This window comes from Mercurialis annua, linkage group LG7 (genome assembly GCF_937616625.2).
Source record: "Mercurialis annua linkage group LG7, ddMerAnnu1.2, whole genome shotgun sequence".
Lineage (NCBI taxonomy): Eukaryota > Viridiplantae > Streptophyta > Magnoliopsida > Malpighiales > Euphorbiaceae > Mercurialis > Mercurialis annua.
Window position 1 is genome coordinate 17,434,820 of NC_065576.1, and position 22,450 is coordinate 17,457,269.

Below are 22,450 nucleotides of genomic sequence, written 5' to 3' on the forward strand. Positions count from 1 at the left end.
ATTTAAGCAAAACGTTTACAAACGTTCCAAAAGAAAAACAAACTTTTCACCTTTTTGGCAATTTAATCCAAACATTTACAAACATTACAAAACAAATCCAAGCACTTCACTTTTTTAGCAAATTAAGCCAAACGTTTACAAACGTAACGAAACAAATCCAAGCGTTTCCCATTATTAGAAATTTAAGCCAAACGTTTACAAACATTACGAAACAAATACCAACATTTCACATTTTTAGCGATTGAAGCAAAACGTTAACAAACGTTACGAAACAAAGCCAAACGTTTACAAATGTTACGAAATAAATCCAAACGTTTCACCTTTTTAGTGATTGAAGCCAAACGTTTACAATCGTTACGAAACAAATCCAAACGCTTCACCTATTTAGCAATTTAAGCCAAACGTTTACGATCGTTACGAAACAAATTCAAATGTTTCCCCAATATAGCGATTTATGCCAAACGTTTACAAACGTTACGAAACAATTCACAATGTTTCACCTTTTTAGCGATTTAAGCCAAACGTTTACAAACGTTAGGAAACACATCCAAACTTTTCCCCATTTTAGCGATTTAAGCCAAACGTTTACAAACGTTACGAAACAAATCCAAACGTTTAACCTTTTTAGCGATTTAAGCCAAACCTTTACAAACGTTACAGAACAAAACCAAACGTTTCACATATTTAGCGATTTAAGCCAAACGTTACGTAACAAATCCAAGCATTTCACCTTTTTAGCGATTTAACCCAAATGTTTACAAAAGTTACGAAACAAATCCAAAAGTTTCCCCATTTTAGCGATTTAAGCAAAGCCATTAAAACGTTACGAAAAGAATCCAAACGTTTCCCCTTTTTAGCAATTTAAGACAAACGTTCCTAAACAAATCCAAACGTTTCACATTTTTAGCAATTTAAGCCAAACATTTACAAGCATTACGAAACAAATCCAAGCGTTTCGCCTTTTTAGCAAATTAAGCCAAACGTTTACAAACGTTACAAAACAAATCCAAGTGTTTCCCCTTTTTAGCAATTTAAGTCAAACGTTTACGAACATTACGAAACAAATCCAACAATTCCACATTTTTAGCGATTGAAACAAGACGTTTACAAAAGTTACGAAACAAAGTCAAACGTTATGAAACAAATCCAAGCGTTTTACCTTTTTAGCAATTTAAGCCAAACGTTTACAAACGTCACGAAATAAAACCAAACGTTTCACCTTTTTAGTGATTTAAGCCAAACGTTTACAAAATTTTAGTGATTGAAGCCAAACGTTTACAAACGTTACGAAACAAATCCAAACGTATCCCCTTTTTAGCAATTTTAGCCAAACGTTTACAAAAGTTATGAAACAAATCCAAACGTTTCCCAATTTTAGCGATTTAAGCCAAACTTTTACAAATGTTACGAAACAAAACCAAGCATTTCACTGTTTTAGCAATTTGAGCCAAACGTTTACAAACATTACAAAACAAATCCACGAGTTTCACCTTTTTAGCAATATAAGCCAAACGTTTACAAACGTTTCGAAACAAATCCAAGCGTCTCATCTTTTTAGCAATATAAGGCAAACGTTTATAAATGTTACGAAACAAATCAAAACGTTTTTCCTTTTTAGCGATTTAAGCCAAACGTTTACAAACGTTACGAAACAAATCCAAACGTTTCACCTTTGTAGTTATTTAAGCCAATTGTTTACAAACGTTACAAAACAAATCCAAAAGTTTCACCTTTTTAGCGATATAAGCCAAACGTTTACAAACGTTACAAAATAAATCCAAGCGTTTAACCTTTTTAGCGATTTAAGCCAAACGTTTACAAACGTTACAAAATAAATCCAAGCGTTTCACCTTTTTAGCAATATAATGTTTCCCCATTTTAGCGATTTAAGCCAAACGTTTGAAACGTTAAGATACAAATCCAAACGTTTCCGCTTTTTAGCGATTTAAGCCAAACGTTTAAAACATTACGAAACAAATCCAAGTGTTTCACCTTTTTAGCAATTTAAGCCAAACGTTTACAAACGTTACGAAACAAATCCAAACGTTTCGCCTTTTTAGTGATTTACGCCAAATGTTTACAAATGTTACGAAACAAATCCAAACGCTTCCCCATTTTAGCGATTTAAGCCAAACGTTTGTAAACATTACGAAACAAATTCAAACGTTTCTCTTTTTTAGCTATTTAAGCCAAACGTTTACAAACGTTACGAAACAAATCCTAACGTTTCCCCATTTTAATGATTTAAGTTAAACCTTTACAAACGTTACGAAACAAATTCAAACGTTTCACATTATTACAATTTAAGCCAAAGTTAATGTAATACCCCGGAATTTTTTTTTTAAATTTTCCAAAATGTGTTTTCGGAAATAATTTGTTTTTTTCCGTTGGCGGTTCGATTCGTAGTTTAATTTTTGGATCGGTTCAATTTTCAGATTTTTGTATGAGTCTTTTATTTTGGTGGTTCAACCACCAAAAGGTTGAACCACCACCTTTGAATCAGGTTTCAAAAGAGACCTGACTCAATTTCGAATAGTCTCGTTCGAGAATTGGAATTCTCGAACGGGACACCAGCAATTTAGCTGAGTCTCGTTCGAGAATTCCAATTCTCGAACGAGAGCTCAGTGTTTAAAGCCTGGTCTCGTTCGAGACCAGGGTTCTCGAACGAGAACCAGCTTTAAATTGCTGTTCTCGTTCGAGAACAGCTATACCAGTGCAGGGGGGTATTTTTGTCACCTGTTTGTAACCTAATCGACCTACTTAAATACCTAATCTTTAACTCTACTTCATTCTTCGTGCTACAAACAAACTCTAGCCTCCATCATCACCCATTTTCGCTGAGGAATCGTTGATCGTTATCGCTCCCGATGTTTGAGAAAAGTTATCGGTATGGTTTGTTTTTGATTTCAGTTTTTGGTTTTGAAAGGCTTACCGTATTTTTGATTGTTCTCTCTCGTTTCTAGATCGAAATTGATTCCGCTTGATCTCAGACGTCCTAGACTCAATTCTCTACGTTTCTACTATTTGATTTCGCAACACGGTGCGCCGCCGATCTCGTTTCAATCGCCGCCGTTTCATCGTATTTGTGTGCTATTTTAATTCGGTTCCTTAATGATCCTTTTGCCAAATTCTGAATTGCTGGGGCATGATAATTCCTATGTTTAGGTTCTAACCTTATGTTCAAATCCGTATCATCCCATCTCTGGATTACCAAGCTTGTGTTCTTCGATAACGGTACGTTCGATTCCCTCTTGAGTTTACGTACGAAGGTTTTGATGTTTTGTTTCCGTTCCTCATTGTTGCCAGTGTTAGCCCTTCTCTGTTCATGATTGTAGTTGGCTGTAATGATCATTTAAGTTTGTTGTGTTTTAGGTGATTGTTCTTGCTTAAGGAATTGTGTATTGTAACACTAGTTTTGTGTTGGCGGGTGAGTATGGAGATGGTGGTTAAAGATTCAATCAAGCCATGAGTTGTATTGATTCACTTTTTAAGTCCTCAAATTGTTATGATTGATAGTAGGAGATGGCTTATAGACTAGATTAGTTCCTCATTGTTTTGTTTGAAACATTTGAATTCTTCTAGTTAAATCTAGCTATAACTATTGTTTGTATAATAACTTGAAGTTAGTTTTGATTTATAATTTGACATTGAAAACGATAATTATTTTATAATCTAAATTAATCTAATTACTCGGGTAATTATATTTAATTTTGATTCATATGTTATTTTGGCTAATTTACAATTTAGCCCTTGAACATTTTCAACTTATTTGATTAAATTGTTGGTTATAACTTTATACTTCATTTTGATTTAAAATGACTATATATAATTTCGAATATAAATTTGACATGAAATTGGATAAATTACAATTTAGCTCTTGAACTTATTTTATAACTTAATTAAGTGGATTTTGATTAATAACCTTATATTTTGCTTTAATTATAAACAAGAGTAATTAATTTGATTTTAAATATCAAATTGGCTAAAGTACAGCTTAGTCCCTAAGTGGCTAAAGTACAGCTTAGTCCCGAATTGGCTAATGTACAGTTTAGTCCCTAAACTTTTATAAACTTAAAATGATTAAGTTTTTGATTGTAACTCGGGTTACTTGAAGTTAAAGATATTGGGTTCCGTTTTAAATATTGATTTATTATTTTATCAAAATTGATTTTATAATTATAAACTATGGTTTATAATTGAGTATGAGTATACTTATTTTATCAAAGTTATTTTGGGAATTATAAACTCTGGTATATATTTTGATAAAATATTTTGGGTTCGGTTAGACTTGGGTCACCCGACATGTGAGGTAGTTTGGTAGTTATTGGTAACTCGGCTAACCCAATATTTGAGGAAATTGATTTAAGTTATTATTTATTTATTATTCAAGTAATACTTTTCGGAACAGATTTTAAAGCGGAAACCCAATAGACCCTGCTTATTTATTTATTTATTTGAGTATTGTGTTACTCGTTGTGGTTCAATTTTTCTTTTTGACTCGGGTCATTACGTGATTATTTGTTCATTCTATTCTGGCTACGTTTATGCTTGACTCAGTATTGTGCTAGTCCTATGTGGTGTCTAGTATTCTTATAGTTAGGGGTTGAATGGATTTTAACTTATATATTATTTTAGACCCGTCGACTGCTCGTGCTTCAGAGTCTACGCAGGGTTAGCTGGTTGCCAAGATTCACGTAGATTAGCAAGTAGTGAGTTTGTAGTGCTATTTACCACTTTATTAAGTACCGCATCGTATTTTAATATTATAAATGCTTTTGAACTGTTTTTACGGATTATGGATCTGGATTGAAACGAGCTACTCGATAGGCTTGTATCGAGACTGTGTGCACCAGTATATACTCTGGGATCGGCAGACTATGGTCTTGCTTACGCTGGTAATTTGACGAGGATTTGTTCCCGTCCACTCTGTGTTTATTTTTCAGTATGCTATGTCATACTTATGCTGGGATCATTTCAATACTGTTATTCCATAATCATATTATATTAGTATAAAAATGTTTTGATTTAAGGGTTTTAAACTTAATAAATGTAAATAGTATTGCGAACTCATCTCAGTATATCTGACCCCGTTGTTTTCCCAAATTTTCCAGGTTTATGATTTGAAAGCTGGTCCACTCTGATTCTTTTGATTCCTCGGAGGTTTTTATGTTATTAAACTAGTTTCTGTTTTCGAACTCTTAGACCGCAGTAGAACTAGTTTAGTTATTACATTTGATATTACACTTTGGGTTTGTCGATATATTCGATTATTTATATTTGGCATGATTTCTCTGGATTATGATGTTGTTATATATAAGGCATGCGGTTGAACATTTAAGATATTTATGTTATTTATATTTGAACTGTAATATAAATTGCTAGACGTAGGTTGGAGTCTCGGTTGCCCCCGAGCAGTTTTCTCCAGGTTTAAATGTTTATTTGATTTTCGCGAGGCTTGCTACGGGTTTTGGGACAACCATACCCATACCCTAGCGCCGGTCACGATTCATGAAATTGGGTCGTGACAAAGTTGGTATCAGAGCTTTAGTTACGAACTAAGGCCAAATTTTTGCATGTTATGTGTTTATTGCTTTAAGGCACGTTAGTGCTACTGTTGTGTCATAGGATCTACTGTGGAATTAGGATTCATGTCACGTTTTTAAAACGTCATCTTTTGATTTTTAAACTTTCTGCCTACACCGATAGGATTGCGTCAAGTCAGTCATTATTTATGCTTTGATTATAATTGCTTTCGATTTCTCGGGAAATCATAGGTTGGATAATTTTTTCTAAACTCATACTTGGGTATGGTGTTGTGTGATATATTAGCCGACTATGCCTGATACAATTTAGAATATATGGAATGGTTATAGTTATTTTAGGTGATGCGTTGAACTGCTTTTGCCTTGTTAATAAAGTACATTTTGGCTTTGGCCTCGATTGTTGATTTTAAATGTGATCGTATGCTAAGCGTTAGCCTTGTTTTCTATAAAAGAAATTTGGGGTTAAATTTTAAAACGTGTTTTGGTGGTTATACATTACTTTGACCACATGTCATTTTAAAATTTTCATTGAGAATAATTATTTATCTGATTTGTGTGTAGACACAGAATCATAAGAGAAGTTGGTTTAAAAAATATAAAAATTTAAAAATTGATTTTTGGTTAAGTTACCAGTAAAAAGAAATTCTGATATTTTGAAATATTATGTAAGGTTTTGTGTTAACAAGCGATGATTTCAAAATGATATTCTTATGTGATAATTCGTTGTTTGAGAATTTTAACGTTGAATTTATATTACCATGCTGAGGTATATCAACATTTTAATTTTTTTGAAATTTACAGAATAGATGTTTGAAATTAAAGATTTTTCACTTGAGATTTTAGATTGCCCTTAGCAGTTGGGTTAAGTTGAGCTCTCAACTTGGAAAAGATGGAAATTTTATTAAAAATATTTTTTTTCCAGTTTTACAAATATTTTGAATACGTTTTATAAACGATTGTTTTGGGTTCGACTTGGGTCATCCAAATTTAGGAGTTGAGCTTGGTAGTTGTAATGACTCGGCTAGCTCGATGATTTTATGATTTGAGATACTTGGGTATCCGTTTTAAAGCAACTGATTAATAAGAAGAGATTTTTACAAATTGTGATTTTGTTTTAACCGTGGGGCTCAACAAAATTTGGAAGTTTTCGTATTTGACTTTAAATTTCAGAACGAATTTTGAAGCGTACTATTAAAAGACGATATAATTACAGGGTGAATTTGTAATGAGATTTCAAGGATATGTTGTGACATATCCCGATTGGTTTTAAGTATGTTTGAGTTAATTGTGTTCAATGGTACGTTTACGTAGTTTACGATTTTCAGATTTGTTTCATGTGAAAATAATTTACGTTGTTTGACTCGTTTGTCTATTGGGCTAAGTTAATTGTTTTTGTTTTGTCTCTTCGTGCGGAGTAGCATGTGAGATGACTTAATCACGTGGTTATGATTGTCTTACCTCGATGTTTAGTTTGACTTTGAGCAAGACCTTCCTTTAGACCTTGTTTCCTTGTTCGGTTTAGGATTGCGCGGAGTTTTGCTGTTTCTGTTTCGTGGATCGAAACCATTGGGTTTTGATATCGAGGAATACGAGGGAAGTATTCCCTCGGATTGGCTAATGATATCTGATTATCCTAGATTGGATACTGGAAACTCTGAACCGAGAAGATAGATCGGTGTATTAATACACTGGTTTTTCCATCAAGTCTGATGATGCGATGCGGGAGCTGGCGGTAAATTGGTAGGAACGTTTAGATGTGTTAATTCTTTGGAAATAAGTTTCAACTAGGGTTTAGGGTAGTTTGATATTTATGCGGAAGAGTTGTAACAAAATTTTAGGATGAGTTGTTTTATAGCATCGAATGTTGCTAGGTTACAAGTAAGGAATTTTGAGAAATATTTTGAGGATATCGAGTGCACATCTCACAGAGTGTAACGTCTAGCAAATGTTTTATTGAGAAATGGATTTCAAATATTGATTTGCTGAAATATTTGAAGTATTTTCAACTCGTAATTGTGCCCAGACATATCATGAACATGCATTTTGAATGTCACGAATAGGTTTCCAATGAACACAGAGTATGTTCACTAAATATAAGATAAATTAATAACTGATACATGAATAATAGTACATGCATCACGTGCATAGAAAATATTAAGGTTGTATGCAACTCTTTGGGGATGAGAGATGTCATCACCCTGGCGCACAATTATGTAAAATGGATTTTATCGACAAAGTGTTTTTAGAAAGATATTTTGGAACAAACTCGCGAGTCCCTTTGGGGTAAATGTATTTATAAAGTTATGGAATTTCAAATGATGTTTAAACTGTTACCGAAAGGTAGCTAGACAAATACTTTGTGAGGATGATGATGATGGTTGTTGGGATTTTATGTCGTAAGACAATGGTCTGTAGAATCAGAATCTTGTGGTTATGAGTAAGAATGATTTTGAGGTTGTGCTCGAGACATAGTTGTGCCAAGTGCGGTTTATGGTTAGAGTCAGGTTAGGAAGAGTTCATGATAATTACTGATTCATGATTTAGGATTTATGGATTAAGAATGTTGGTTATGCTCCATGTGTGTATATACACTATATTTTTGTTTAAAAAGAAACTTTATCTTTCCAGATTTGAAATTTGTCCAAAGTATTTTGGTGAATTAATATAAGGTATGTTTATAAACAAGAGATTTACATTGCTGATTTTAATTTTCGGGGGAAAGGGAGAATTTTTGTCAAAATTGATTCAAAAGGAATAATAAATTTTTCGCTAGAGCGATTTCTTCAATTTTGTTTGAGAAAATTTAGAAGCGACTTAAAATTTTGGATGTTTGAAACATCAATGTGCATTTTGAATACGAGGAATCTTGCAACAGTTGACTTTTACGAGAAAAGTATAAACTATTTAAAAAGGGTTTTAAAAAAATGTTTAAACAAGTTTGATTTTAAGAGAACATGAATTTTGACAGTTGAACTGTTTTATAAATTTTCAAACTTATTGAAAAGTACGGGAAAATTTCAAATCCAAAATGTGTATATTTTGGAAAATTTTAGGGGTTTGCAAAACCGATGGTTTTTCAACGGCAAAGGTATTTCGATTTTGAATGAAAAGGAGGTGTAAGACGTAGAGTCTTTTAAACAGGGTGTAAAATTTTATATATAAAATATTTTGTATTAAAAGATTTTATACTCACAAAGGTTGATTTTGGGCATAACTAACAATCCGGTCGTAGTAAACTAGTAGTGGTGATCTCTCGTTGTATACGAGGTTATAGTCAATTGTTTGAAATTTTTTGAAAATTTGAGTTCGATTTGGTTATATGAGATAGCTGATTTGAGAATCGGGAATCGCGACTAATAGGTTTCGACAACCATGATTGGTTGATCGATTTTGTTGATTACTGATATTATTTTAATGTTTGGGTCAGTGGTTAAACCCTCGGTGTGAACGACAAAAATTTTAGGTTGTGTATTTAAGTGAGATGCAGTCAATGTTCAGTGTAGTCGTGGCGTTATGTTTCTGAGTGATTGGAGAAATCATTTTGATGGATATTGTTTATCATTGATATATAAATTTTAGTTATCATAAAAGAGGTCCGCTTTTCTTTGAATTGCGACATGAGTTTTTGTGTTTTATGATTCACAAGTTAATTGTATTATCGAGTTGGTACTAAATCGTTAGGATTAAATTATTATTATAATGTTGATTTTGGAACTGAAATATTATCAGAAGTGTATTGAGTTTTGTTATCGATAATTTTGATGTAGAGATGCTATAAGTGAGAGTAAGTAGTGTTTTAGAACGATAAATTTTATCAGCTATGTTGCAATGTTATTGTTTTGTTTGAGGCAAACGATTTTGGAATTATAGAATTATAGTTGAGCTTAGCGATTAATCTTGTATTTGATATTTAGAATTTTATAATATATAAGTTTCTAACTGGTTTGGAAGCCACTTCGGTATAGAGAAATTGTGACTCTCAGTTGAAATATTATGTTATTATTAGTTGGGCATCTATTACTAGAAACATAATTTGGTGCATATGCGTGTTGTAATCGCTTATATTGTGAATCAGTGTCAATTTTGAGATTCGAGATTCGTTCTTAATTATCCTAAATATATCAGCCGAGTGTTGTGGAATAGAGTTGTTTTATCTTAGTTGATTTCACCTAGAGTTGCGTTATCGTTTATGCCTAGTGGGAGTTGTGTTGGTACTTCGGTGACCTTTGAACGTGATCGGTTTTTCCATTGGAGGTATCGAGTTGCTTTGAGGGACAACCTGTTGAGTTTTGCTTACGCGTGTGCATATGTCTTTGTACATGAAAGACTTTTGATTACCGTGGGGTTGGCTTCTTGGTTGAGAACTATTCTTTAATGAGAAAGGTAGTTTGCAGTTTTGTTGACTTTGTTTACATTGGGTATCTTGTGGATGCGTTTTCTTATCGTCTTTTTACATCTTGTCCAGATGTACGTGTAACTTTATGTTATGTGGTACGTCGATGATTTTGTTTTAAATTCGAGGACGAATTTATAATTAGTTAGGGAGAATGTAATACCCCGGAAAAAAAAAATTAAATTTTTCAAAAAGTGTTTTCGGAAATAATTTGTCTTTTTCGGTTGGCGGTTCGATTCGTAGTTTAACTTTTGGATCGGTTCAATTTTCAGATTTTTGTATGGGTCTTTTATTTTGGTGGTTCAACCAAAAGGTTGAACCACCACCTTTGAATCAGGTCTCGAAAGAGACCTGACTCAATTTCGAATAGTCTCGTTCGAGAATTGGAATTCTCGAACGACACCAGCAATTTAGCTGCGTCTCGTTCGAGAATTGGAATTCTCGAACGAGAGCTCAGTGTTTAAAGTCTGGTCTCGTTCGAGACCAGGGTTCTCAAACGAGAACAAGCTTTAAATTGCTGTTCTCGTTCGAGAACAGCTATACCAGTGCGGGGGGGGTATTTTTGTCACCCGTTTCTAACCTAATCGACCTACTTAAATACCTAAACTTTAACTCTACTTCATTCTTCGTGCTACAAACAAACTCTAGCCTCCATCATCTCCCATTTTCGCTGAGGAATCGTTGATCGTTATCGCTCCCAAAGTTTGAGAAAAGTTATTGGTATGGTTTGTTTTTTATTTCAGTTTTTGGTTTTGAACGGCTTTCCGTATTTTTGATCGTTCTCTCTCGTTTCTAGATCGAAATTTATTCCGCTTGATCTCAGACGTCCTAGACTCAATTCTCTACGTTTCTACTATTTGATTTCGCAACACGGTGCGCCTCCGATCTCGTTTCAATCGCCGCCGTTTCATCGTATTTGTGTGCTATTTTAATTCGGTTCCTTAATGATCCTTCTGCCAAATTCTGAATTGTTGGGGTATGATCATTCCTATGTTTAGGTTCTAACCATATGTTCAAATCTGTATCATCCCATCTCTAGATTACCAAGCTCGTGTTCTTCGATAACGGTACGTTCGATTCCCTCTTGAGTTTACGTACGAAGGTTTTGATGTTTTGTTTCCGTTCCTCGATGTTGCCAGTGTTAGCCCTTCTCTGTTCATGATTGTAGTTGGTTGTAATGATCATTTAAGCTTGTTATGTTTTAAGTGATTGTTCTTGCTTAAGGAATTGTGTATTGTAACACTAGTTTTGGTTGATTTTTGATTTGTGTTGGCGGGTGAGTATGGAGATGGTGGTTAAAGGTTCAATCAAGCCATGATTTGTATTGATTTACTTTTTAAGTCCTCAAATTGTTATAATTGATTGGAGGAGATGGCTTATAGACTAGATTAGTTCCTCATTGTTTTGTTTGAAACATTTGAATTCTTCTAGTTAATTCTAGCTATAACTATTGTTTGTATAATAACTTGAAGTTAGTTTTGAATTATAATTTGACATTGAAAACGATAATTATTTTACAATCTAAATTAATCTAATTACTCGGATAATTATATTTAATTTTGATTTATATGTTATTTTGGCTAATTTACAATTTAGCCCTTGAACATTTTCAACTTATTTGATTAAATTGTTGGTTATAACTTTATACTTCATTTTGATTTAAAATGACTATATATAATTTCGAATACAAATTTGACATGAAATTGGTTAAATTACAATTTAGCCCTTGAACTTATTTTATAACTTAATTAAGTGGATTTTGATTAGTAACCTTATATTTTGCTTTAATTATAAACAAGAGTAATTAATTTGATTTTAAATATCAAATTAGCTAAAGTACAGTTTAGTCCCTAAGTGGCTAAAGTACAGCTTAGTCCCTAATTGGCTAATGTACAGTTTAGTCCCTAAACTTTTATAAACTTAAAATGATTAAGTTTTTGATTGTAACTCGGGTTACTTGAAGTTAAAGATATTGGGTTCTGTTTTAAATATTGATTTATTATTTTATCAAAATTGATTTTATAATTATAAACTATGGTTTATAATTGGGTATGATTATACTTATTTTATCAAAGTGATTTTGGGAATTATAAACTCCGGTATATATTTTGATAAAATATTTTGGGCCGGGTTAGACTTGGGTCACCCGACATGTGAGGTAGCTTGGTAGTTATTGGTAACTCCGCTAACCCAATATTTAAGGAAATTGATTTAAGTTATTATTTGTTTATTATTTAAGTAATACTTTTCGGAACAGATTTTAAAGCGGAAACCCAATAGACTTGGCTTATTTATTTATTTATTTATTTGAGTATTGTGTTACTCGTTGTGGTTTAATTTTTCTTTTTGACTCGGCTCATTACGTGATTATTTGTTCATTCTATTCTGGCTACGTTTATGCTTGACTCGGTATTGTGCTAGTCCTATGTGGTGTCTAGTATTCTTAGAGTTAGGGGTTGAATGGAGTTTAACTTATATATTATTTTAGACCCGTCGACTGCTCGTGCTTCGGAGTCTACGCAGGGTTAGCTGGTTGCCAAGATTCACATGGATTAGCAAGCAGTGAGTTTGTAGTGCTATTTACCGCTTTATTAAGTACCGCATCATATTTTAATATTATAAATGCTTTTGAACTGTTTTTACGGTTTATGGATCTGGATTGAAACGAGCTACTCGATAGGCTTGTATCGAGACTCTGTGCACCGGTATATACTTTGGGATCGGCAGACTATGGTCTTGCTTACGCTGGTAATTTGACGAGGATTTGTTCCCGTCCACTCTAGGTTTATTTTTCAGTATGCTATGTCATACTTACGTTGGGATCATTTCAATACTGTTATTCTATAATCATATTATATTAGTATAAAAATGTATTGATTTAAGGGTTTTAAACTTAATAAATGTAAATAGTATTCCGAACTCATCTCAGTATATCTGACCCCGTTGTTTTCCCAAATTTTCCAGGTCTATGATTTGAAAGCTGGTCCACTCCGATTCTTTTGATTCCTCGGAGTTTTTTATGTTATTAAACTAGTTTCTGTTTTCGAACTCTTAGACCGCAGTAGAACTAGTTTAGTTATTACATTTGATATTACACTTTGGGTTTGTCGATATATTCGATTATTTATATTTGGTATGATTACTCTGGATTACGATGTTGTTATATATAAGGCATGCGGTTGAACATTTAAGATATTTAAGTTATTTATATTTGAACTGTAATATAAATTGCTAGACCTAGGTTGGAGTCTCGGTTTCCCCCGAGCAGTTTTCTGCAGGTTTAAATGTTTATTTGATTTCCGCGAGGCTTGCTACGGGTTTTGGGACAACCATACCCATACCCTAGCGCCGCTCACGATTCATGAAATTGGGTCGTGACAGTTTACAAACGCTACGAAACAAATCCAAACGTTTACAGACATTACGGAACAAAAACAAACTCTTCACATTTTTAGCAATTTAAGCCAAACGTTTACAAACGTTACGAAACAAATCCAAACGTTTCACCTTTTTAGCGATGGAAGTCAAACGTTTACAAACTTTAAGAATCAAATCCAAATGTTTCCCCATTTTAGCAATTTAAGCCAAACGTTTACAAACATTACGGAACAAATCCAAACGTTTCAGCTTTTTAACGATTTAAGCCAAAACATTTACAAACGTTACGAAAAAATCCAAATGTTTCCCAATTTTAGCGATTTAAGCTAAACGTTTACAAACGTTACGAAACAAATCGAAATGTTTCACCTTTTCAGCGATTTAAGTCAAACATTTACAAATGTTACGAAATATATACAAATGTTTCCCCATTTCAGTGATTTAAACCAAACGTTTAAAACGTTACGAAACAAATCGAAACATTTCACCTTTTTAGCGATTTAAGCCAAACGTTTACAAACGTTACGAAACAAATCCAAACATTTCCCCATTTTAGTGATTAAAGCCAATAGTTTACAAACGTTACGAAACAAATCCAAACGTTTCATATTTTTAGCGAATGAAGCCAAACATTTATAAACATTACGAAACAAATCCAAACATTTCGCCTTTTTAGCGATTTAAGCCAAACGTTTACAAACGTTACAAAATAAATCCAAGCGTTTCACCTTTTTAGCAATATAATGTTCCCCCATATTAGCGATTTAAGCCAAACGTTTGAAACGTTAAGATACAAATTCAAACGTTTCCCTTTTTTAGCGATTTAAGCAAAACATTTAAAATATTACGAAACAAATCCAAGCGTTTCACCTTTTTTGCAATTTAAGCCAAACGTTTAATTACGAAACAAATCCAACCGTTTCCCCTTTTTAGTGATTTAAGCCAAACATTTACAAATGTTACGAAACAAATCCAAACGCTTCCCCATTTTAGCAATTTAAGCCAAACGTTTGTAAACGTTACGAAACAAATTTAAACGTTTCGCTTTTTTAGCGATTTAAGCCAAACGTTTACAAACGTTACGAAACAAATCCTAATGTTTCCCCATTTTAACGATTTAAGTTAAACCTTTACAAACGTTACGAAACAAATTCAAACGTTTCACATTTTTACTATTTAAGCCAAAGTTTACAAACGCTACGAAATAAATCCAAACGTTTACAGACATTACGGAACAAAAACAAACTCTTCACATATTTAGCAATTTAAGCCAAACGTTTACAAACGTTACGAAACAAATCCAAACGTTTCACCTTTTTAGCGATTGAAGTCAAACGTTTACAAACGTTAAGAATCAAATCCAAACGTTTCCCCATTTTAGCAATTTAAGCCAAACGTTTATAAATGTCACGAAACAAAACAAAACGTTTACAAACGTTGCTAAACAAATCCAATTGTTTACAAACGTTACGAAACAAATCCAAATGTTACTCCATTTTAGCGATTTAATCCAAACGTTTACAAACATTACGGAACAAATCCAAACGTTTCAGCTTTTTAACGATTTAAGCCAAAACGTTTACAAACGTTACGAAAAAATCCAAATGTTTCCCAATTTTAGCGATTTAAGCCAAACGTTTACAACCGTTACGAAACAAATCCAAACGTTTCACCTTTTTAGAAATTTAAATCAAAACGTTTCACCTTTCTAGCGATTTAAGAGAAACATTTACAAACTTTACGAAACAAATCCAAACGTTTCACCTTTTTAGTGATTTAAGCAAATTGTTTCATCTTTTTTGGGATTAAAGCCAAACATTTACATACACTACGAAATAAATCCAAACATTTCACCTTTTTAGCAATCTAAGCCAAATGTTTACAAACGTTACAAAACAAATCCAAGCGTTTTACCTTTTTAGCAATATAATGTTTCCCCATTTTAGCGATTTAATCCAAACGTTTCCAACGTTACGATACAAATCCAAACGTTTCCCCTTTTTAGCGATTTAAGCCAAACGTTTGTTAACGTTACGAAACAAATTCAAACGTTTCGCTTTTTTAGCGATTTAAGCCAAACGTTTACAAACGTTACGAAACAAATCCTAATGTTTCCCTATTTTAACGATTTAAGTTAAACCTTTACAAACGTTACGAAACAAATTCAAACGTTTCACATTTTTACTATTTAAGCCAAAGTTTACAAACGCTACGAAATAAATCCAAACGTTTACAGACATTACGGAACAAAAACAAACTCTTCACATATTTAGCAATTTAAGCCAAACGTTTACAAACGTTACGAAACAAATCCAAACGTTTCACCTTTTTAGCGATTGAAGTCAAACGTTTACAAACGTTAAGAATCAAATCCAAACGTTTCCCCATTTTAGCAATTTAAGCCAAACGTTTATAAATGTCACGAAACAAAACAAAACGTTTACAAACGTTTCTAAACAAATCCAATTGCTTTTAAACGTTACGAAACAAATCCAAATGTTTCTCCATTTTAGCGATTTAATCTAAACATTTACAAAATTTACGAAACAAATCCAAACGTTTCACCTTTTTAGTGATTTAAGCAAATTGTTTCATCTTTTTTGGGATTAAAGCCAAACGTTTACATACACTACGAAATAAATCCAAACGTTTCACCTTTTTAGCAATTTAAGCCAAATGTTTACAAACGTTACAAAACAAATCCAAGCGTTTTACCTTTTTAGCAATATAATGTTTCCCCATTTTAGCGATTTAGGCCAAACGTTTCAAACGTTACGATACAAATCCAAACGTTTCCCCTTTTTAGCGATTTAAGCCAAACGTTTGTAAACGTTACGAAACAAATCCAAGCGTTACACCCTTTTGCAATTTAAGCCAAATGTTTACAACCGTTACGAAACAAATGCAAACGTTTCTCCTTTTTAGCGATTTAAACCAAACGTTTACAAACGTTATGAAACAAATCCAAACGATTACAAACATTACGGAACAAAAACAAAATTTTCACATTTTTAGCAATTTAAGCCAAACGTTTATAAACGTTACGAAACAAATCCAAATGTTTCACCTTTTTAGCGATTGAAGCTAAACGTTTACAAACGATAAGAAACAAATCCAAACGTTTCCACCCTTTTAGCGATTTAAGCCAAAAGTTTATGAACGTTACGAAACAAAACCAAACGTTTACAAAGTTACGAAACAAATCCAAATGTTTACAAACGTTAGGAAACAAATCCAAACGTTTCCCCATTGTAGCGATTTAAGCCAAACGTTTACAAACGTTAGGAAATAAAGCCAAACGTTTCACCTTTTTAGCGATTTAAGCCAAATATTTACAAACGTTACGAAACAAATCCAAACGTTTCCCCATTTTAGCACGTTTCCCCATTTTTGTGATTAAAGCCAAACGTTTACAAACGTTATGAAACAAATCCAAACATTTCCCCTTTTTAACTATTTAAGCCAAATGTTTACAAACGTTACGAAACAAATCCAAACGTTTCCCCATGTTATCGATTTAAGCCAAACATTTACAAACGTTACGAAACAAATCCAAACGTTTCACCTTTATTGCGTTTGAAGCCAAACGTTTACAAACATTATTAAACAAATCCAAACGTTTCTCATTTTTAGCGAGTTAAGCCAAACGTTTACAAACATTACGAAATAAAACCAAGCATTTCAGATTTTTAGCAATATAAGCGAAACGTTTACAAACGTTACGAAACAAATCCAAACGTTTCACCTTTTCAGCGATTTAAGTCAAACATTTACAAATGTTACGAAATAAATCCAAATGTTTCCCCATTTCAGTGATTTAAGCCAAACATTTAAAACGTTACGAAACAAATCGAAATGTTTCACCTTTTTAGCGATTTAAGCCAAACGTTTACAAACGTTACGAAACAAATCCAAATGTTTCACCTTTTAGCGATTGAAGCCAATAGTTTACAAATATTACGAAATAAATCCAAATGATTACTTTTTTAGCAATTTAAGCCAAATGTTTACAGACGTTATGTAATACCCCGTACTTTTAGAGATATTAAAGACAGTGCCACGAGGCATAATTATAAGGATTTAGTAATAAGAACGTCAGATTAAGGTTAATTGATAAGAATTTGGACCAAAATAAGACTATTGGACTTACCGAAAAAAATTACTCCCTCCGTCCCGTTTAAGAAGTCCCATATTCTATTTTGGGATGTCCCATTTAAAAAGTCCCATTACTATTTTTAGAATACTTTTTCATTGAATACCCTATTTTATCCTTATTTTAGTTATATTAACAGAGTTTTATGGAAAATTCCACTATCATTAATAGGGGCAAAACATGAAAAAACATGAAAAGACAAGAATAATTAATGTTTTCTTAATCTGTGTGTAAAGTCAAATGGGACTTCTAAAGTGGGACGGAGGGAGTATAATTTAAGTGAAAAATTATTATTCGGAAGATTGGATTTGAGAGGAATTAAAATTAAATAAATAATTGGATATAAGTAAATAAATAATGCGGAGTCCATTATTTATTGATAAATAAATATCGTCAAGGTTCCGTTTGATTTTAAAAGGAATTGGAATTAAATTGAAGTAATTAGGAGTTGAGGAGTGTAATTGTAAGAAATGCCAAAGTTTAGCATGATCGTGGACATTTCCCTACGAAAGCCAATAAGAAAATCACATATGGAACCCACCTCCTCATTTGTATAGCATATCCACAATAAGATATGAAAATTATCAAACCAAACCCCTATTGCTTTAGAATTGCCGAAGCCTTCAATTCCTCTCCCTCACCATGAACAAAACCTACGACAACCATCAAAGCTCCACCATCCGGCCACCGTTTGTTATGATTTTAGCTTGATTGTATAGCTAACATCTAATGGATTAAGGTAAGATCTTAACCTTTCAATTTGATTAAGGTTTGATTGATATTTTCAGAGTTTAAGTGGAGTTAATTTGTTGCTATATAATTGCTGGAATTCAGTGTTAAAATTGCAGTTTTGTATTGATTTTGGGTGAGGTTTGCGGGCTGTTGTGGCTTTAGGTTTTAGGGAATTGGTTAAGGGTAATGGCTACCACGTCGGGGTGAGAATAGGGAGTCGGAACGGCAGCCAGTTGCTGCTGTAAACAGCAGCAAATTGTTGCTGCAAGTTGCAGCAACATCGCTGCAAAACTGCTGCAACTCGCAGCAGTTATGGCAGCGATAAAGGATGCTGTTTAAACAGTCCTCGATCAGCTAGGATAGGTGTTTTCGAACGTACATTGAGTCTTGAGAATAACGTAATTAGGATATTAAACTCTGTAGATCACTAAACTTTCCTTAAATTACAGAAAGGTCACTAAAAAAAACTTTTGTTACAAAATGGTCATTGAACTATAATTTTTATTACAAAGGGGTTCATCCATCTAAAACGTTGCGTTTTATAGCAAAAACGCAATATTTTCGCTTCCGTGGCAAGCCAAATTTACAAAAAGGAACATAGTTTAATGACCTTTTTGTAATAAGAGGTATTATGTAGTGACATTTTTGTAATTCACGAAAAGTTTAGTGTTGTTTTTGTAACAACATAAACATTTTTGTAGTAAAAGGTATAGTTCAATGATCATTTTGTAACAAAAGTTTTTTAGTGATCTTTCTGTAATTTGAGTAAAGTCTAATGATCTACATAGTTTAATATCCAACGTAATTATATTGATGTTGAAATCATGGTTTAAAAGAGTTTAAAACTGAGTTTATAAAATAGAGAAAGTGCAGCCCAAAACATTTTGTGGCATCGACTTTCGACCAAATTTCGAATGACTTGGAGCGATGATTTTTAAGAAGGCTTGAGTAGTATACCATAAGGGATATACGGAAAATGAAACGTGATATTAAGATTAGGATTTGGATATTTAAATAGGGTTGAATTGATTGAAATAGATGGGGTGTTGAAAGTTATAAAATCTGGAAAAAGAATATAATCAAGTCATGAGGGCTAATTTACCTATAAAAACGGATCACGAACAATAATAATCTTACCCCGAAAGTGAATGGGATTTATAGATGGAATTACATAGATGAGTTTTATGAAAAATAATAGTACGGTTGTTAAGATAAATTAAAAGTTATCGAGGTTCAAAGTTGAGTGAAAAATCTGAAAATTATTTTCCGATTTATGCCAAATGAGAGGCTACCTTTGAGGCAAGATTTGAAGATGATAGACATGTCGGATTAAGTTTGAGTCTTAATGAAAAACATAGGCGATGTTATAGAGAATAAGAATATCAATTTTGTTTTGGGTTTCGACGATGATACGGGCTCTGTTTCTGACCCTGAAACAGTAGCAAAATGTGGTGCTGTTATGAAGCCAAAAATAATAATTAAAGACAAAACTTTAGAAAATTATTGTGAACAAACTGTAAGTCGAAACTAGTCAAAGTCTTCACGGAATTTGTAGATATGATTGTGAAGTATAAGAATGTCAAATTTGTTTTGAAGCGAAACTGTTTTCCAGGTGATGTTTCGAGGCCCAAACAGCAGCCCTTAGAGGACTGTTTTAGCTGTTTTGAAAATCAACTTTCGGAAACCAACTTTCGACTTAGTTTCCGACACTTTCGAGATCTCTTTTCAAACTAAGGTGTAAATGAATATCGTAGGGGACGTTTCAAACTGTAGGAATGTCATTTTTATTTAAAATTTGGATGACTCTAAATGACAATTTTAATAGCTCAAAGTTGGTCGAAAGCATAAAATAAATAAGACATTTTAAGAAGCTAACTTTGAGCAATATTTTGGAGACCTTAGAGACGTCGAATGAAGTTCGAGTCTGAAGGAAAGTTGTAGACGATATTATGGACTATAGAAATGTAAAATGTATTTGGTAAACGGGCGATTTTAGATGAGAGTTTTTGATAACCAAAATGGGCTAGAAAAGCAATTTTTGAACAAGTTAAAGTTAACTTAAAATGTTAAGTTATTTGAAGTGAATTGTTTTGGTTAATCAAATATGATTTTGATTAATACCAAAATTAATTAAAATAGAATTTATTATTAGAAATTCTAACGATAGAATTCTATATTAGATACGACGAAATATCGAGTTACGGATTTGGCCAGGTGACTCGCACTTTATTTTCGCGTATTATTTATAAAAGCTAATTCCATATATGATAAGTATTTCTGTCAAATATATCGCATTTATATGATTTTTTTGTATGAGATTTTGTTATGTTTGATTGCGGTAAAATATCAACCTTATGGTGATGTTTATAGTGTGTATGAGATATGAGATTGGTTTGTGTGAGTTGAATCAGATATATCGGTTTGCTTTGATATCGATGTCTGGCATAGAGGATACATCGGTTGGATTCGCTATCGATGTCAGGGATATAGGATACATCGTTTGGCTTCGCTATCGATGTCAGGCATACAGGATACATCGGTTGGCTTCGCTATCGATGTCAGGCGGCTGAGGTTAACTATGATAGTTATGGAATGAAAAATAATGAATTATATTTTGAGTATGCGATATTATAATTTTAATGACACCGTTAATAATTTTCTAACTCACTCAGTATTTCCCAAAATACTGAACCCCTCACTCTGATATTTTTCAGGTAGACATAGTCGGATCAGACAAACCATCTTTGTTGTGCTAGAAGTCGATTGACTTGCATAGAGTATAAGTTCCTAGAGCTGCAGTAGTTAGTAGGTGTCAGTAAAAGATTTGTGATTTTATTTCAAACAGTTTATTTCGAATGTAAACTCTAATATAACATTTTAATATCTATAATTATATTATATAAAATAGTTTTCTGAAAACTTTTTATATATTGTATTTTCAAAAAATTATTAGTGGTTTTAGGCTTGCTACGGGTTTCGGAGCTACCACTCCCACTCCCTAGCGCCAGTCTCGGCTCAATAATTTTGGTCGTGACACGTTACGAAACAAATTCAAACGTTTCACCCCTTTAGCGATTAAGCCAAACGTTTACAGACATTACGAAACAAAACCAATCGTTTACAAACATTACGAGACAAATCCAAATGTTTCACCTTTTTAACAATTTAAGCCAAACGTTTACAAACGTTGCGAAACAAATCCAAACGTTTCCCCTTTTTAGCGATTTAAGCCAAACGTTTACAAACGTTACGAAACAAAACCAAATGTTTCACTATTTTAGCTATTTGACCCAAACGTTAACAAACGTTACGAAACAAAACCAAACTTTTCACCTTTTTAGTGATTTGAGCCAAACGTATACAAACGTTACAAAACAAATCCAAACGTTTTATCTTTTTAGCGGTTTAAGCCAAACGTTTACAAACGTTATGAAACAAATCCAAACGTTTCCCCTTTTTTAGCAATTTAAATCCGAACGTTTCACCTCTTAAGCGATTTAAGCCAAATGTTTACAAATTTTACGAAACAAATCCAAACGTTTCCCCCTTTTTAGCGATTTAAGCCAAACATTTCACCTTTTTAGCGATTTAAGCCAAACGTTTACAAATGTGACAAAACAAATCCAAATGTTTCACCTTTTTAGCGATTTAGGCCAAACGTTTACAAACGTTACGAAATAAATCCAAACGTTTCACCTTTTTAGCGATTGAAGCCAAACGTTTACAAATATTACGAAACAAATCAAAACGTTACAAAACAAATCCAAATGTTTCACCTTTTTAGCTATTTAAGCCAAACGTTTACAAACGTTACGAAACATATCCAAACGTTTCACCTTTTTGGCAATTTAAATCTAAACGTTTCACCTTTTTAGCGATTAACGTTTACAAACGTTACGATACAAATCCAAACGTTTTACCTTTTTAATGATATAAGCCAAACATTTCACCTTTTTAGCGATATAAGCCAAATGTTTACAAACATTACGAAACAAATCCAAGCGGTTCACCTTGTTAGCAGTTTAAGCGAAAGGTTTGCAAACGTTGCAAAACAAATCAAAGCGTTTCACCTTTTTAGCAATTTAAGCAAACCGTTTAGAAACGTTCCGAAACAAATCCAAACGTTTCACCTTTTTAGCGATTTAAGCCGAACTTTTACAAACGTTACGAAACAAAACCAAACATTTCACCTTTTTAGCGATTTAAGTAAAACGTTTACAAACGCTACGAAACAAATCCAAACGTTTAAAA

The 22,450-nt window shown here is 32.9% G+C and overlaps 1 long non-coding RNA gene across 1 annotated transcript; it reads left to right on the plus strand.

Moving 5' to 3' along the window:
• The first annotated feature begins 18,049 nt into the window (after positions 1 to 18,049).
• LOC126654850 (uncharacterized) lies at positions 18,050 to 21,118 on the plus strand. Its single transcript, XR_007632735.2, has 2 exons — positions 18,050 to 18,206; positions 20,914 to 21,118. It is a non-coding gene; the product is annotated as an uncharacterized LOC126654850 (long non-coding RNA).
• The last annotated feature ends 1,332 nt before the right edge of the window (positions 21,119 to 22,450 follow it).